Below are 7,855 nucleotides of genomic sequence, written 5' to 3'. Positions count from 1 at the left end.
CGTGAGCCATGGCCGCTGAGCCTGCGCGTCCAGAGCCTGTGCTCCGCAATGGGAGAGGCCACAACAGTGAGAGGCCCGCGTGCCGCAAAAAAAAAAAAAAAAAAGACTGCTGTATTAAAACCTCATGGGAAATGCAAACACAAATCTACAATAGATACACACACAAAAAAGAAAAAACAACCCAAACACATCACGAAAAATAGACATCAAATCACAAGAGAAGAGACCAAAAGAGGAAGGGAAGAAAAAAGACCTACAAGAACAAATCCAAAACAATTAAGAAAATGGCAATAAGTACATTCATATTGATAATTACTTTAAATGTAAAAGGATTAAGTGCTCCAACCAAAAGACATAGATTGGCTGAATGGATACAGAAATAAGACCTATCTATATGCTGTCTACAAGAGACCTACTTCAGATCTAGGGACACACGCAGACTGAAAGTGAGGGGATGGAAAAAGTTATTCCATGCAAATGGAAATCTAAAGAAAGCTGGAGTAGCAATACTCATATCAGACAAAATGATTTTAAAAGAAAGATTGTTTCAAGAGACAGGGAAGGACACTACATAGTGATCAAGGGATCAATCTAGGAAGAAGATATAACAATTGTAACTACATATGAATCCAACAGATGTTCTCCTCAATATATAAGGCAAATGCTAACAACCATAAAAAGAGAAATTCACAATAATACGGTAATAGTGGGAGACTTTAATACTGCATTCTCATCAATGGACATGTCATCCAGACAGATCAGTAAGCAAACACAGGCCTTAAATGATATATACAGAACATTCCATTGACACACAGGCAAATACACTTTCTTCTCAAGTGCACATGGAACATTCTCCAGGATAAATCATATCTTGGGCCACAAATCAAGCCTCAGTAAATATAAGAAAACTGAAATCATACCAAGCATCTTTTCTGACCACAACACTATGGGATTAGAAATAAATTACAGGAAAAAAAGAACTATAAAAATCACAAACACATAGATGCTAAACAATATGTTACTAAACAACCAATGGATTACTGAAGAAATCAAAGAGGAAATAAAAAAATACCTAGAACAAATGACAACAAAAACACTGTAGTCCAAAACCTTTGGGATGCTGCAAAAGCAGTTCTAAGAGGGAATTTAATAGCAATATAACCTTAATTGAGGAAACAAGGAAAATCTCAAATAAACAACTTAACCTTACACCTAAAGCAACTAGATAAAGAAGAACAAACAAAACCTAAAGTTAGTAAAAGGAAATAAACCATAAATGTCAGAACAGAAACAAATAGAGACAAAGAAAACAATAGCAAAGGTCAATGAAACTAAAAGCTGGTTCTTTGAGAAGATAAACAAAATTGATAAACCTTTAGCCAGATCCATCAAGAAAAAAAGGAAGAGGACTCAAATCAGTAAAATTAGAAATGATAAAGGAGAAGTTACAACTGACACCACAGAAATATAAAGGATCATAAGAAACTACTACAAGCAAATGTATGCCAATAAAATGGACACCCTAGAAGACATGGACAAATTCTTAAAAATGTACAATCTGCCAAGACTGAACCAGGAAGAAATAGAAAATATGATTAGAGCAATCACAAGTACTAAAATTGAAACTGTGATTTAAAAACTTCTAAGAAACAAAAGTTCAGGACCAGATGGCTTCATAGGTGAATTCTATCAAACTCTTAGAGAAGACTTAACACCTATCCTTCTGAAACTCTTCCAAAAACTTGAAGAGGTAGGAACACTCCCAAGCTCATTCTATGAGGCCAATATATCCCTGATTCCAAAAACACAAAGATACCATCAAAAAAGAAAATTACAGGCCAGTATCACTGACGAACATAGACACAAAAATCCTCAAGACAATACTAGTGAACTGAATCCAACAATACATTAAAAGGACCATACACCATGACCAAATGGGATTTATCTCAAAGATGCAAGGATTTTTCAATATCCACAAATCAGTCACTGTGATATACCACATTAACAAATTGAAGAATAAAAACCATATGATTATCTCAGTAGATGCAGAAAAAGCTTTTGTCAAAATTCAAGAACTATTTATGATAAAAACTCTCCAGAATGTGGGAAAGAGGGAACTTACCTAAACATAATAAAGGCAATATATGACAAACCCACAGCTAACATCATTCTCCTTGGTGAAAAGATGAAAGCATTGTCTCTAAAATCAGGAACAAGGTGAGGATGCCCATTGTCACCACTTTTATTCAACACAGTTTTGGAAGTTCTAGCCATGCAATCAGAGATGAAAAGGAAATAAAAGGAATCCAAATTGGAAAAGAAGAAGTAATACTGTCACTGTTTGCAGATGACATGATACTCTACATAGAAAATCCTAAAGATGTCACAAGAAAATTACTAGAGCTCATCAATGATTTTGGTAAAGTTTCAGGATACAAAATTAATATACAAAATCTGTTGCATTTCTAGACACTTACAATGAAGTATAGGAAAGAAAAATTAAGGAAAAAATCCCATTTACCATTGCATCAAAAAGAATAAAATACCTAGGAATAATCCTACCCAAGGAGACAAAAGACTTCTATTCTGAAACCTATAAGATGCTGGTGAAAGAAATCAAGATAACACAAACAGATAGAAGGATATACCTTTGTTTGGAAGAATCAATATTGTCAAAGTGACTATATTACCCAAGATAATCTACAGATTCAATGCTATCCCTATCAAACTACCAATGGCCTTTTTCACAGAACTAGAGCAAAATATTTTTAAATTTATATGGAAAGACAAAAGACCCTGAATAGCAAAAGCAATCTTTTTTATGTGCATTATTTATTTATCTTTTAATAAATAAATTCCTAGAAATAGAACAATTCAGTCAAAAGATAGGACTATTTTTGATGCAAAGGCCTTTTGATGCATATTACCAAATTATCTTCTGGAAAAGGTATATAAATCACTGTCAAGATAGGCTGTAAAAGGTATCTTGTTTGTGTCTAGTGTGTTTCTTAAATTACCTACAAGTGAATTGGGAAATTTCATTGGGGGTTTTAAATTTAAGAGGTGATCTAGAGGAGAGTGCAGTATGGCTATTAAGAGAAGAAAAAAGAAGAGAGAGAATGGAAGAACAAACAACAAGATCTCAAGTTTTACCCTTTTCAAAAGGTGTGTAGGCTCTGATGCACTGATTTGCAGACTGTGTCCTGGGCACTCCTAGGACTCTGCTGCAGGAGGTGGAGGCCTGAGAACAGCTTGGCTTCTTTTTATGTATTTTTAATGTTTATACTTTTGGGTAAGATTTCTTTCAAATTAATGGTTCAAAACGTAAAAAGTTTGAAAGCTACAGATTAGTAGACCTCTAAGTTCACTAGTACTATTTTCAGACAAGTGATTCAAAATGAATCTTGTTCCTGCCTCTGCTTTTTTATTTGAGAAGTAAGTGTCCTGATTCACTGCTGCTTTCTTAAAAGAACCATCTTGCTAGCCTAAATGAGAGAATGAGTAACCTCCTGAGTTAGGGTCCCTCCTGCGCTTCACGGCTCTCCCGATTCCTGGTTGACATCTGTGTGGTTAAGGCCATGTGGCGTCAGATCACTTTCTGGTTCCAGCTCCAGAGGAGGAGCTGGTAAATAGCTGTTTTAGGCAAGGAAGAGGTTGAGGCACCTTAAGGTCAATGACTTCTTATCTTGCTTTTATTAGCAGTGGTGTCAACATGCACTAAAATGTTTAGCAAAAGCAATCTTGAGAAAGAAAAATGGAGCTGGAGGAATCAGACTCCATGACTTCAAACTATACTACAAAGTTACAGTAATTAAAACAGTATGGTACTGGCACAAATACAGAAACATAGATCAATAGAATTGGATAGAAAGCCCAGAAATAAACTCACACATCTATTGTCAATTAATCTATGACAAGAGAGGCAAGAATATAAAATAGAGAAAAGACAGTCTCTTCAATAAGTGGTGCTGGGAAAACTGGTCAGCTACATGTAAAAGAATGGAATTAGAACATTCTCTAACACCATACACAAAAATAAACTCAAAATGGATCAAAGATCTAAATGCAATGCTAGACATTAAAAATCTCTAAGAGGAAAACATAGGTAAAACACATAAATCACAGCAAGATATTTTTTGATGCACCTCCTAGAGTAATGAAAATAAAAATAAACAAATGGGACCTAATTAAACTTTAATACTTCTGCACAACAAAGGAAACCATCAACAAAATGAAAAGGCAACCCACAGAATGGGAGATGATATTTTCAAATGATGTGGCTGACAAGAGATTAACCCCCCAAATATACAAACAGCTCATGCAGTTCCATGTCAAGAAACAAACAACCCGATGAAAAAATGGGCAGAAGATCTAAATAGACAGTTTTTCAAAGACATACAGATGGCCAAAAAGCACATGAAAAGATGATCAACATCAATACTTATCAGAGAAATGTCAATCAAAACCACAATGATGTGTCACCTGGCACTATTCAGAATGGCTATCATCATCATCAAAAATTCTACAAACAATAACTGCTGGAAAGTTTGTGTAGAAAAGGGAACCCTCTACACTCTTGGTGGGAATGTAAATTGGTACAGTCACTATGGAGAACAGTATGAAGGTTCCTTAAAAAACTTAAAATAGAACTACCATGTGATCCAGCAATCCAACTCCTAGACATATATCCAGAGAAAGCCATGGTTCAAAAGGATATATACACCCCAATATTCATTGCAACACTATTTACAATAGCTTAGACATGGAAAAAATATAAATATTCATCGATAGAAGAATGGATAAAGAAGATGTTGTACATATATATATATAATGGAATATTACTCAGCCATAAAAAAGAATGAAATAATGCCATTTGCAGCAACATGGATGGACCTAGATATTATCGTACTAAGTCAAGTAAGAAAGACAAATATCATATGATATCACTCATATGTGGAATCTAATTTAAAAAAAGATACAAATGAACTTATTTACAAAACAGAAGCAAACATAGATATTGAAAACAAACTTATGGTTATCAAAGGGTAAATGTTGGGGGAGGGACAAATCAGGAGTTTGGGATGAACACATGCACACTACTATATATAAGAAAGATAACCAACAAGGACCTACTGTATAGCCCAGGGAACTCTACCCAATATTCTCTGATAACCTATATGAGAAAAGAATTTTAAAAAGAATGAATATATATATGACTGAATCACTTTGATGTACACCTGAAACTAACACAACATTGTAAATCAACTATATGCCAATAAAATTAAAATATTTTTTAAAACTAATAAATAAATAAGAAGATTTAAAATGTCCTTGACCATATATCCAAAGAGAAGTGTGCAGGTGATGAAAGTTACAAGGATAAATTTGTGGAAGTAACATCATTGATCTGTGGTCTGGCTGGAGATACAGATAATCCAAGTGTGGGAGGCTTGTGGTCAGGGTCTTGGGATCTACTTCCTAGGACAATGAAACTATCAGTCAAAACAAAAGTCAGTGTGAGGAACTTGGTTTCTTTAGATTTGCAATAGGTCCTCAGTTACCAAAAATTGATTCTCAAAGCCACTTCCTGGAGAAATTAAATAGAGGGCATAGATAAAGTTACTGGAAACCTAGGTGAATAGTTTAAACCAAAATGAACAGCTGGACCAACTGAATGAAGAGAGGAAGATTTGCACTTTCACTCCTCTTGGCCTAGACAGGGAGATGAAGCAGGTCCCACGAAATAGCCTGAGACCCCCAGAAATAAGGACCAAAAAGATTTTATAGCACATATGGAAACCTTCCAGTTATAATTTTACCACCTAAGTTTTCATCTAAGTTTTGTTACTTCTGACCATAGGACATTTATGCTACCAAACTAAATAAGTAAAGGACACACTTATTGTAATATTTAATTTTGTTATGAATTCTCATCACTTAACAGACCTGCCAATCTCACCTTTCCATTAATATTTCTCAAAATTCTCAATATTATCGACTGTAGACAAAGAAAGAACAAAATATACAAAAATCAAGCTCAAACAGAGAAATAAAAGAAGCAGATGACAAAACAAGATTTATTGTGCAAGGATTTTCTTGGGGATGCCTCTATGATGGAAATTAGGGAAAGACCCAGGAAAGGCTGCAAGTGCTGTAAAACTATGATACAAATCAGATGCCAAGTGAAGTATAGAGGAAGGAAATATTGGGTGGAAATATGTTAGACTGTTATGTCAATCTTTCTTTGCCACAAAGAAGTTGTGGCAAAAGCATCAGGGAATTCCCAAGCCAAAGCCAGTTATCAGGAGGGTCCCAAGTTTCCAAGGAACAGGTCAGCCTCAGTATAGTCCTTTTGAGGTGCGGTCTTTTAGCAACTGCAGACATAGATTCCAGAATGAAACAGCTGCGGCTCTTGGTCAGTTATACTCCATAGAGTTGGAAGTCAGTGAAGGAGAGTGAATTCTCAGGGCTCCCACATAATGGTTTATTTATATATAAGTTTCCCTGTGCAAAGTTTTCAGACTTTAAAGGATCCTTTTTGAGATCATAGGGAAGTCAGAGGTTCTTCATCACTAAATTCCATCTTCAACAAAGGAAAGAACTAGGGTTGAAAGATGTTACTTAATTTTCTCAACAGCACACCATGAGCTAGTTTTAAACCTAGGACATGAACCTCATGCCTGGCTTCCCATGTTGCCTCATTTCCATGCCAGCTGCCTCACTTTATACCTGACACATGAAATTCTGATTTCTGGATTAAAACGTATACACCCGTCACTCCTACTCTTTAGCAGAGTAATCAAGCTGGACATCATTAACCATTAACCTTTTCTGTTTGCCTGGTAGAGCAGGTGAGAGAGGGTAGCAGGCAATGAGCTCCTAGGATGCTGGATAGGTGCCAATACAATTATGCTCCTCTGGCTCTCTGAACTGGCAGCTGTGTCTGAGGTTGACAAGAAGTGTGGGTGAGGCATCCCTGGGCACCAAGCTGCATGAAGACTTCACTCATCTCCTGGTTAGCCGGGGCTGGCAACCTGACAATCAGCACAGTGAGTTCAGCCTGTTATCCTTTTGTGTAGAGGACAGACTTATTGGGAAGCCCCAGTCAGATGAGAGCTACCTTCCTGAATCCTACATTTGGAGTGTTGTCCTCCAGCTGTCTCTCTTCTTATTATTGTGAGGAGTATTGTGGGGATGATTAAATAGTGATTCAAGGCTGCCACTTCCATAATCACATCTTCTGACCTCTTGATGAGACGGCAATGATTGCAAATAGATTCCCACAAACACAAACAATGTGATAAGATATTTTTAAATGTGATATTGTCTTTCATGAATATATAGATTAATCATATTATTTTTTCTATTATATAAATTTTAGCTGAAAATTAGAATAACTTGCCTATTCTACTATTCTATTTCCACATACTGAAATAAATATCTCTGTACTAAATGCAGTCTTGTGATAGACTCAAATCCACACAAATAACGATATGCTGAGAGTTCTGACCTGTTCTAGGAGCAGGTTGGTTTTAATGTACCATATATTTGTCTGCACTTAACATGTATAAAACCTAACTGAGATGTTACAGCACAAATGATAGGAAAAAATGAAGTAGAATATCATAAAGTATTAAACTAAATATACAGATCCAAAATATATAGTAATAACCACTAAGATAATGTTATAATAATAGCATTATTTGTCATATGTATAATGCTTAGGAATGTCATGGCCATTTCACATAATTTTCTTCACTAAAGCTTTTGGAAATGAATAGAGCAAGAATTATTATTTTTACACTAAAGATAAATTAACCTGCTCTTAATACAGGTTAAGAGATAAATAATTTTG

This window comes from Lagenorhynchus albirostris, chromosome 14 (genome assembly GCF_949774975.1).
Source record: "Lagenorhynchus albirostris chromosome 14, mLagAlb1.1, whole genome shotgun sequence".
NCBI lineage: Eukaryota > Metazoa > Chordata > Mammalia > Artiodactyla > Delphinidae > Lagenorhynchus > Lagenorhynchus albirostris.
The sequence above is the reverse complement of the archived record's forward strand: the minus strand, read 5'-3'. Positions refer to the sequence as shown.